This window comes from Plectropomus leopardus, chromosome 16 (assembly GCF_008729295.1).
Source record: "Plectropomus leopardus isolate mb chromosome 16, YSFRI_Pleo_2.0, whole genome shotgun sequence".
NCBI classification, from domain to species: Eukaryota; Metazoa; Chordata; class Actinopteri; order Perciformes; family Serranidae; genus Plectropomus; species Plectropomus leopardus.
Genome location: NC_056478.1, coordinates 4,248,897 through 4,259,655, shown reverse-complemented (window position 1 = coordinate 4,259,655; position 10,759 = coordinate 4,248,897).

Sequence of the window (10,759 nt, the reverse complement as noted above, 5' to 3'; positions counted from 1 at the left end):
GGTTTACCTGTGTTTAAAAAACCCGCCTGCACCTGCTAATTGCGGTGGGAATGAGGTATATGGCAAACAGCCAAACTGTGACCAAAGAAGAAAAAATACCCCTCCAAAGGCAAAAAGCAGTAATATTGCATTTCTTCGCTGCATTGAGGTGTCACACAGATTCTGACAACTGAGATGAAACAACACACAACAAAGTGCATAGTCTTAAGTGCCTTTTACACACAGGCTGCAACTTGTCCACAAAGTGTGGCATCATTTCAATGTAAAATAGCCAGAAACTGACAAAAGGCTAAACTGCCAGAAAAGCAAGGTAGGAGGAGGTATTAACTAAGTATGACTATTGTGTTCACTGTCTGTTTTTGCTGAAAATCGCGTGTTGCATGGTAAAAGCTGGGGAGACTCTGTTTCTGTAGATGCACCGCAGCTGAGCCACACCTGAGCAGCGCTGCTCAAGCAGACAGTGTGGCTGCTCTAATCTGTTAAAATGGGCACAGAAATAAAAAAACAGGCTTCGTGAAGCAAATATTCTACTCTGCAAACATCTCTGTATTTGTATTTGTCATCTGAGTGTATCCAAATCTCCATGTTTTCATTAAAAAAGGATATTTTTTTTAGATATTAAAACAATAATTAGTCTTAGTGCCCATGAAGAGAGTATAAAGGTAACTTGCCCAACTGAGAATTTTACTTTGAGTGTGTGACGGTGGTCAATGTGTGTTTTCAGTAAAAACACAATTTCCGTATAGAAGTTGTGAAGTGAAATTCCCACCTGTGCTTTCTCTCTCTCTCTCTCTCTCTCTCATTCAACTTTTCCTCCTTTTCCTCTTTTCATCCTGTATGTGGCTGAATACAAACGCATTCACACCCTCACACACACACACACACACACACACACACACACACACACAGAGAGAGAGAGAGAGAGTACACGCCCACATGCAGCCGGCTCCCCTCCGCTCTGCTTTAAAGCGCTGCCTATCCAAACAGGAAAGTGGCCTCTGCCCCGGCAGCAGTTGAGGGCACAGCAGTGGAGATTTCATTAGTCACAGCTAACAGGCTAATTATCCGCTTCAGCGCACCTGTAAAACTTAACTGTGTGTCAATCTCACACCATCACAGACACTGCACATAGGTGTGTGTGGGTGGGTTTGTGGACATGTGGGCGGGTGTGTAACAAACCCGTCACTTTCTGTGTTAATATGTGAACTGTGTGTCAGTCGGGCCTCTGTGGGCATGTGAGCATTTTATGTGCATTAGTATGACTGCAACTCTAAGCTGCGGGTTATTTAATGGACATTTAGGATCATGAATTGGTAACGAAACAGGCGACAATTACTGTTATTTGCTTACGTTATGTTTTTTTAATTACATTTTCTGTTTGTGCTATGAAACTTGATTATACAGGAGCTGTGCAATGTTTGTCAAACCAAGAAAAAGAACGTTTTGAGATGATGCTGAACACTGTATATAACAGCATCATTTTTTTCAAAAAGTGCAGCAAAATGTTTAAGTGTTTAAAAAAAACCTTGAGCAGCTCTAATAATTATGAGGGGAGCAAAAGGAAGTCAGGTAACACTGGTGTACAGCGACAAATTTGGCGTTGGGAAGTTAACGTTGTTTTTGTAAGTGCGGCCATGTTTGATCCACGTTCTTAATCACGTGCTTATTATTGTCACGATGACAAAGCTCTCCTTACGTTACTTAAGTATGGATTTTGACTAGGAGTCGACAGACAGCGTGGCCGATTATCAGGGACAATATTTGTATTTATGTATTTATATTATCAGTATCAGCGTTTTAATGAATGCTGATAAAATTCAATAATGAAATAGTGTGCATATTACACCCAAACAACACCAGGGAGGGATGTCTGCAATACATGCAAAGAAAGTATCTGCATGGGAGGAACTTCAACCTTGTAAAATCTCAGGCAGCTGTTTTGTGTTGGAGTTTGTTATATTCCAAATTCAAAATTTCAACAGAAATATTTTCATTTTCGATGCATATTGACAGTTATTGGTCTCATTTAGTACTGATAATCGTATCGGCCCTGCAAAAACTAATACTGGTCGGCCCCTAATTTCGTTTCCCAAACACTGAACAATATTAATGCATAAACGACCAAACACTAAAGAATTTGATTATATTTTTGATCTTGTGAACACAATTTAAAGCCTGTCCCTGAGTTCAATGATTTAAGCAAAACACAGCCCGGGCTATTAACTGAAGTTTATTAGTACATAAAGATTAAACACAATTCTAAATGCAGTTTCTCATATATTTCTCATAGAAGAGAAGAAGAAAAAGAAGGAGAGGAAAAAGAGAGAAGATTGCAACAATAAAATGCCATTTTGAGGGTTTCGGGTATCTTTTCAAAATAGCCTAAAATAGAGAGATAAAGGGGAGCGGGGGCTACTGATCTGTCCAAGAGTCTTTGAGGTTTAGGGAATTTCTCACCATTTGACTGCAAGTTCCAAAAACCCGCATCCTGCTCCATGAATAGTGCTGGAGAGACACACACACACACCCACACCCACACCCACACACACCCACACACACACACACACACACACACCGGTACCCCCTGCCCGGCAGCCTCTTTGTAGCCGTGTTGTGATTGTATCAGATGTGGAGCGATAGAGGTTCGGAGTATGGGGGTGTTGGTAGGGGGATGTGTGAATTTGTAATGTGCTTATGCTGGAACCGCAAAGACAGGAGATAGGGGCACCCAAAACTGTGTTGTACTCCCACACACACTCCCACACACACACACACACACACACACACACACACACACACACACACACACAGTTCAAAGGCTCAGAGTGCACAATGTTGAGGTGAGCTATCAGTGTGTGATCTAAGGCTATATGTATAACACATCACAGTTTGAATTACTGCATTAGTCCATACAGCAGCTTTATTAAGGCGGCTCTGCAGAAGCGAGGCACAGGCAGGGGTTTATGAGATTTACTCCGTGACGCTTGACGTGTTGATTTTGAGTCGAGATTTTACTTTTCCTGGCTATGGCTGCTCCTCTACAGTACAAAACTGCGACTGCGAGGCCCTTTAAGATCCGTCGTCGAGCCTCCATGTGTGGTTGGCGGCTGAGGTCCTGGAAGGTCAGCAGAAGCTGAAGAGCGAGCAGCAAATGGTGTCACTTCCCTAAACGGCAGGTTAGAGGTCAAAGGGGAGCCACACTGGACTGCTGGACAGGACTGAGACAACATACCTACAGCACGCTGCTAAACAGTACATAAAAGCTATGGAAATTTGTCACACTAACTTTCATTTACACTCCTTTACAGAAGTGCTGATTATTTTTTCACACCGTCGTTTTTGCAAATCCTTCTGTTATGAAAAGGAGATAACTACACCACATGTACTAACTGTAAAATTTTGGTAAATTGGTAAAAGGTGACAAAATTTTCAGAGAAGAAAATGATGACTAAAATCTTTGACAACAGATCAGATCACTTCACAAGTTTCTGTATTTTCAGAACATTGGGCACATTAAAGAAAACTGAAAGACTTAAGTTATTGAATATTCAGGGAAACTACAACATAGAGGACTGAATTTATGTAATCTTTCCAATTAAAATTCACCAAAATTGTACAAAGCCACATTTTAAAGTAGTAAAACCAACAGGACACCAGAGATGTGTGATTTTGGGGACACTGCATTTTATAAGAGTAAAGCTATTGAATATTTTGAATATTTATTTTGAATCATTTTTCTTGTGCTGCTTTCAGATGCCTTTCACAAATATTTAAACCTCTGAACTCGAAGCAAATTGGTGTGAATTCTTTCAAAAGCATGGGGGGAAAGGTAATGAACAACGTGGTGAGAAATGTGCAACAAATTGCAAGAAATTAGTGGATTTGAAAAAGATATTTAAAAAAAATAGTGATAATGTTGAGAGAAAAAACAGCTAGGGGAATAAAACTTTATAATTATCATGATTAAATATTCAAAATTAGTTTATAAAATTATTTTAACACTTTTTAAAGCACTTTTCAATGTCAATTCCTTGTTAGTATTTTTTTTCCATTAATTTTCAGGTCAATTTCTTGTTAGTTTTTTTTTTTTGTTTTTTTTTCTTTGATTTTCAGGTCAGTGTCTTGTACTTTTTACTAATTTCTTGATCATTTTTGGGTCATTTCCTCTATTGTGGCTCATTGGCTGCTTCCCATGTTTTTGAAAGAAATCTAGGCACTTCGCTCAGGTCTCAAAGGGTTAAAGGAAGGCTTGCTTTGATAAAAAAAAATTGTAGCTTGTTGTCTATTTTACTATGATTAGAAATCAGTTATGTTTAAACTACAACTTCAGTGGACTGTACCGGCCTACTGTCACCCCTGCCACATGACTTAAGTCCAGATATGTTTCTTGAGCTGTTTCCTGAAACTCTCCTTTAAGTCTGATGAAAAACTGCTTTTAGCTCCCACAACAGCTCCTCAAAGCTTTTAAAGATCTTTTCCCTTCATCCTATAGTTCAAATTCCTCCCTTACCTTTTTTTTTCCTCTTTAGGCTGGTTAAGGAAGTGACAGAGCTACAAGATTTAGAAAGAAAGCCTGACGCTCCACTCTTTTTCCTAACAACTTACCAAAGGTTTTCTTTGATCCCTTAAACTCACTCCGTCTCTGGAGTTTGACAAGCAGACTTGCTGACTGTGGTGATTTTGTGTGTGCAGTCGACCGTGACACACCCACAGCCACATACCGTACACCATACACACTTAACATATGGGTGTGCCTCTAAAGCTGGAGCCCGTTACGCGACTGATCTCATGACTGTTCGAATTTTAACAACATTTATTGCTTTTGTTTACTGGAGATTATTCACTTATGATGTGGCACAGACGAGGCCGCGCATGGCTACGAAGGACCTCCATACCAAACCGACTCATAAAGTAAACTTGTCATTATTTTCCACTTAAAGGGATAGTTTGGATTATTCTGAAGTGGGTTGTATGAGGTACTTAACTATACTCAATGTATTACATTCAGTAGATGTCGCCCACAGTTTGAAGAAACAGGCAGGAGTCCAAAAACAGAAGCTAAGCTATGTACTGCTGTGGATGGGGCAGCAATAAATTGTATTTTATCCACCTAAAATAATCACAATCAGTTTAAGAGTGCATTATTTTAAGAATATTTTACTGTTTTGGGTTTCCTTCAAAAAGTCTTTTCAGACACAGCTGAAGTTGTTATATTCGTCTGTGTTCTCTTCACAGCCCCCAGACTCTGTTGACAAAAACATTAATTGTACCTCGCTGAACACAGGAGCTGCTGGTCTTCTGCTGCCTCCATCAGTTAGTTTGTTACTGTGTGACTTTGGCGTATCCGGTCTTAAACACCATTTCATGAGAATCCCACATATTATCATGGACAACATTTCAAAACTATTTCCATGACTTCTCAAGGACCCATAATAAAATTTCCACAAACATTCACATCATATAACAAGAAAATAATTGTATAGTAGAGCTCGGATTCTCTGCCTGAACCTGATTGGGTCTGACCTGCTTGGTTTGGGACAAGCTGTAATTTCTCACTATTCCCTCAAGCTTGGATCAGGACTGGCTCTTGTCGAGTTAACATTTATTTTTTTTGTCCTGAACTGTCTTGTGCTGAAATGGCACTTTGGCAGGAGTTTTAATGGAGTTTTAATGGACAGAATCTAGAGGGAAAGAGAGAGAAAGATGGAAAGAGAGCGAATGCGACAGAGGGACAGAAAAGTAGATAAAGAGAAAGGGGTGCTGCAAGGTGACTTGGCTGGCAGTGTTGGCTTCGGCCTTCCCAGCAGTGGGACAGATGTGGGTGACATGCAGCAGACAGTGGTGATCAACATCTGTGCACTGCATCCCTTTGAATCGCTGTGCATATTAGACGCACTATGGTGCTAGGAAACATGTCAGCCCTTAGTTTGTAATACACGTTTTAATATTTTAAAAAAATCTATATTTTACAATGTTAAAAAGACAGGCAGCAGGAGCGCTTCTGGTGTCCCTAAAACCACCTGTGCTTACACCCCAATGAAGCAAGCCGATGCGCTTTGATGTATTTTAAATGTTTCTAGTCCTATAATTTAAAGGCCTTTTTTGCTTTTCAAACCATCCTCAGTAGCTGGGCCTGGACCTTTTATACCACAGTTTTTTGGCTGTATGTTCCTCCTTTTTTTGATATATTTTTATTTTATCTTCACTTCAAATACTTCAAACTACGTACAAAGTCAATACATTGTCTTGGAGATGCTAACTTCCGCATCATCCTACAAAAAGAAACATCTTCCCTGCAGCGCTTTCTGGTGCACACCGCGGTCACACGGGATGCTGACAGACACACACACACTAAGATCAGAAAACTTCCTGCTGCTCACTGTGGTCGTGGCGGTGTGAGGGTACCTCCTGGCATAGAGCCTTAGCTGGACAGCACGGCGGGGTACAGGAGAGTGTTTACACACACACACACACACACACACACACACACACACACACACACACACACCATGTATGGTGATGACGGATGGTACCTCTCCTCTCTCCGGTCTCCAGCTGATGTACACACACCATTTCTGACAAAACACCTGGAATAACACCACAAACACATAAACACACACTGGCACACATACATACACACACACTCATATACACACACACACACACACGGTGGCCAGAGTCGCTGCACCGCTGCTGGGCCAAGATAATCATAACTCACACAACCCGACTGTTGTGTTGGACGTGACTGTGGTACCACTATGCTAATAAATGAAAAACATACCTGCACTACAGTGTAAAGTACTCCACAGATCCCACATTAACGCCTCTTATTCTTTATAAAATGAACAACCAGGTCGCTGCACTATGTATCAAATGTAAGAGAAATATTGGGACACACATTTATAATTTTTGGGAATCCCCAAAGATCTTAAAATTCTGGAGTAATATTGCACAGGCATTGTGCAAAATATTGTCACTAAAATAATCTAAAATCCAAGCCTCCTCATATGGAGCTTGCAATCTAAAACACTAACCCCAAATAAATCTGGCTTCAAACTATGTGACAAACTCCTCCTTGATGGGAGACGTATTTTAAAGCTGTGGATAAGACAAATCTCCCTCAGTCACCCAGTAGCACCCAAAAACCTTTCTAAATGTATCTGTATGTATCTTATTTTCTCTTACTGGTAATTATTGTCATTATTATTTTTATTATTAGATTTTGTTTTTATGAAATAATAACTCTGGAAAAGAAATACAAAGCACACATCTGTATTTTAAGTTTGCTATCTGTTTGTAAAGACGCCTATCGTTATAACAAACAAACTTATCTCTGCTCGCTTCCTGGTGAGGAGGAGGAGGAGGAGGAGAAGGAAGAGGAGCTGGAGGAATAAAAAGATAAAAAGAAAACAGTAGAGCCATTCATAGAGCACGATCCTCAGGGAGTGTGGTGCTTTGTATGAAGAGAAACAGTGTGTGTGTGGGTGTGTTTGCAAAAGAAAAGGGAGAAAAAGGAACTTCAGGAATCATAAAACAGGTACAAAATTTAAATCTATCAAAAAATATAAGCCTGTTTGATCTATACGTAGATACATATACAGTACACAGCGTGCCATGCGTGTGGTCTCGTCCTCTCATCCTGTTTAGGAAGGAGAGAGAGACCCCTGTTTCCTTTGGCTCTGAACCCTCTGTTGTGACTACATTACAGCCCCTCCATCACCACCCCCAACTCCATATGTCTCCATACTGAAGCCTCAACACCAGAGTCCACATGAACAGGGTTCAAACCCCCCAGGCTGTCAACAGTCGCCTCGCTAGTGTTTAATAAAGCATTAATTAAGGTTATAAATAATAATAACAATCATTTTGCCGACTGAACAGATCAAGTGGTTGTGCAAATGTGTTTTAATATGGAGCAAAAACAATGTCCAACCATAAACCTGTTTAAATAACGTATAAAAACATGATTTTCACAAGATACAGGGATGAAGATGGGATTACAGGGGATACTATTTGTTTATTTTTTTTGGTTACTTAATCTAAATTAGTTTAGAGATTTTTTATATATATATCGGTTTATATATTATGTATCACTATATAGCCTAAAAAAAGCATTACAATATTATTTTAAAGTCGCATAGCCCGTTCCTGCTTTTCCAGCAGGTTATGTGCTACCAAACGTGTCCAAACATCATCGTTTTTTTTAAGCATAACCTGGTGATTTTTGTGCCGAAACCCTATGTTGCCATGACAACGACAGCGCATGTTGATGCAGCTGCCAGTAGCTCCTAAAATCCTTGCTACTTTTTGACTCCATGGGCCCTTCTGCTGAAGCACGACTTTTCTATGCAATCGGATGGAAATTTTCATCAACTCATCCTTTAATGTTTAGGGTTGGCCAGTCTGAAAATTTTCGAACCAGTTGCCCCACATGAGTCAGCTGTTAATCCTCAGTGAAACATAATATCTGCCTTTACATCCACACTTTTTCTCAGTCTGACTGAAGTCAATCTGATTGAAGATTTCGGGTCAACTGTTTACATGGGATGTCCTCTAATACGCTCTGGTGTTTCCATGCACCGACGCATGGAAACAGAGCAGCTGTGTGACTTGTGCACAAATTAAGAATATAGTTACTTGACAGGGCTGCCAACTCTCACAGTGACCATGAGACACACACAACTGACACTTCTCACACCAAAAGTGCATCTTCTCGTAGTGAAAAATAAATTAAGGATAACATCTGACAGCAGCACAGTGCTCTCTCCTGGTCCTCTTCAACAACCAGGTGTGGTTGAGTGAGTGACTACAGTTATGGAAACGCTCAAACCCTCTGAAGTTGAGTCAAACTAACGGCTAAAATGGAGATTTATCGTCTGTTCAGAAGAGTATTTGCTGTCGTTTTGATTATCTTAATCAAGTAACAGCATTATCTAGAAATTGTTAAGGAATGTAACTTCTTTGAAAACTGTACCCTGTATGTACAGAACAAAAAATGTCATACAATACATTCTTTCAACAGTTAATTAGTAATAATTCAAAATGCTGGAGGGTGCAAACTTGACAAAGGACAAAGCCAGGCGGCTGTTTCTCTATTCTTCCAGACTTATGCCAGGCTAAGCTAATGAACTCGAGCTCCATACTTCACGATCACACAAGTTGTGTCGATCTTATCATCCAACTCTTGAAGTGAAGACAGTTTTGTTCCCAAATGTTGGAACTTTTTACTAAAAGAAAAAAGTGGCTCTTTAATGCACAATAACATCTCTGTTTTACAAGATCATATCAAACCAACAGAACAAGCCAAGAGGCAGCGAAAGAAACAAAGAGGTAACCTGGAGTGAATTTCTTCATGTTTACCCAAAATATACAGAGCCTGATTCCCTCCATCCCAGCTGAGCGCAGACAAATCCGCCAACCGCTTGTCAAATTAAACCCCCATTAGCAGCATAAACACACAAGCTCACACACTCGCACAAACAATCCATTACCAGCACAAACACACCAGCGCTGCACACATGTTTAGCCACGTCTCCCGCTCAGAGTGGCTCTTCAAATAATCCTGCACACCCAAGTCGTCTCCACGCCCAGGTAAACCGCTCACAAGCTGCCTCATGCGGCTCGAGCTCCTGACCCGCGCCGCCAACTGTCAGCACCTGTCACGCTGCGTGTCCGGGAAGCATGCGCAGATTTAGCCCCGTAACGTCACACCTGATGAGACACGGCACCCCGCATGGAGTCCACAGTCTAATTCTTTCCATACGCGCTTGTTAACATGTAGGATTTTCTTTGCAGCCACCATAAAGCAGAGTGTGCAGGTAACACAATCTCATGAAACTGCGCTCCGCCTGGCAGCTGCTAGAGGGATTTACCTCATAATGTAGTAACGTAAACCCCAAAAGTAAGACATCGCCGTAAAAAGGACAATTTCATCTGTCTTCCTTCCTCTTCCTGTGTGGGCCCCCAGGGGACACCCGGCCGGTAGTGGAGGGTGAGAGTTTGGGGGAAGCAGAGAGTACATGGAACACTTAATATGCACTCCATCAGCGTAAACCAATCATCAGATGATTTTCAGGTATACGGCGGTGTTTGGATGAACATGACGAGGTGAGTTTATGGGCTGTGGCCTTGAAGCGGATAAAGGAGCGAGCAGAGACGTCCGAGACCCAAACTCAGGACACATAAGGTGTAAAAGAGGAAGGGGCAAGAATAATCCGGTGTCCGTTCCACTAAAGACAGCCTATGCATCATTAAACAACGCGGTTGATGCATGCGTCTCTCAGTTTAGCTCAATTTCACCGACAAGAAAGGGTTCACTCAATCAAACACAAGCACATCAGGAATATCTGTTTTCCACACTTCCCTACTATTAAATGGAGACAAATGTGGAGGAAAAAAAACAGCCACTGAGTACTTTATGTTGAAATTTACCCACTGGATTTATATCACTGAAATATTTTACTTTGACAATCTAAGAAATTACCTAAAATCCTAGAAATGTCAAAAAAAATTTTTAGAAGCATCCTTAGATGCTAGAAATATCCTAAAATGCTAGCAATGTCCTAAAATCCTAGAAACATCCTAAAATCCCAGAAATGTCCTAAGATCTTAGAAACATCCTAAAATGCAAGAAATGTCCTAAAATCCTATAAAAATCCTAACATCCTAGAAATGTCATAAAATCCTAGAAACATCCTCTAATCCAAGGAACATCCTGAAATGCGAGAAATGTCCTAAAATCCCAGACACATTCAAAACT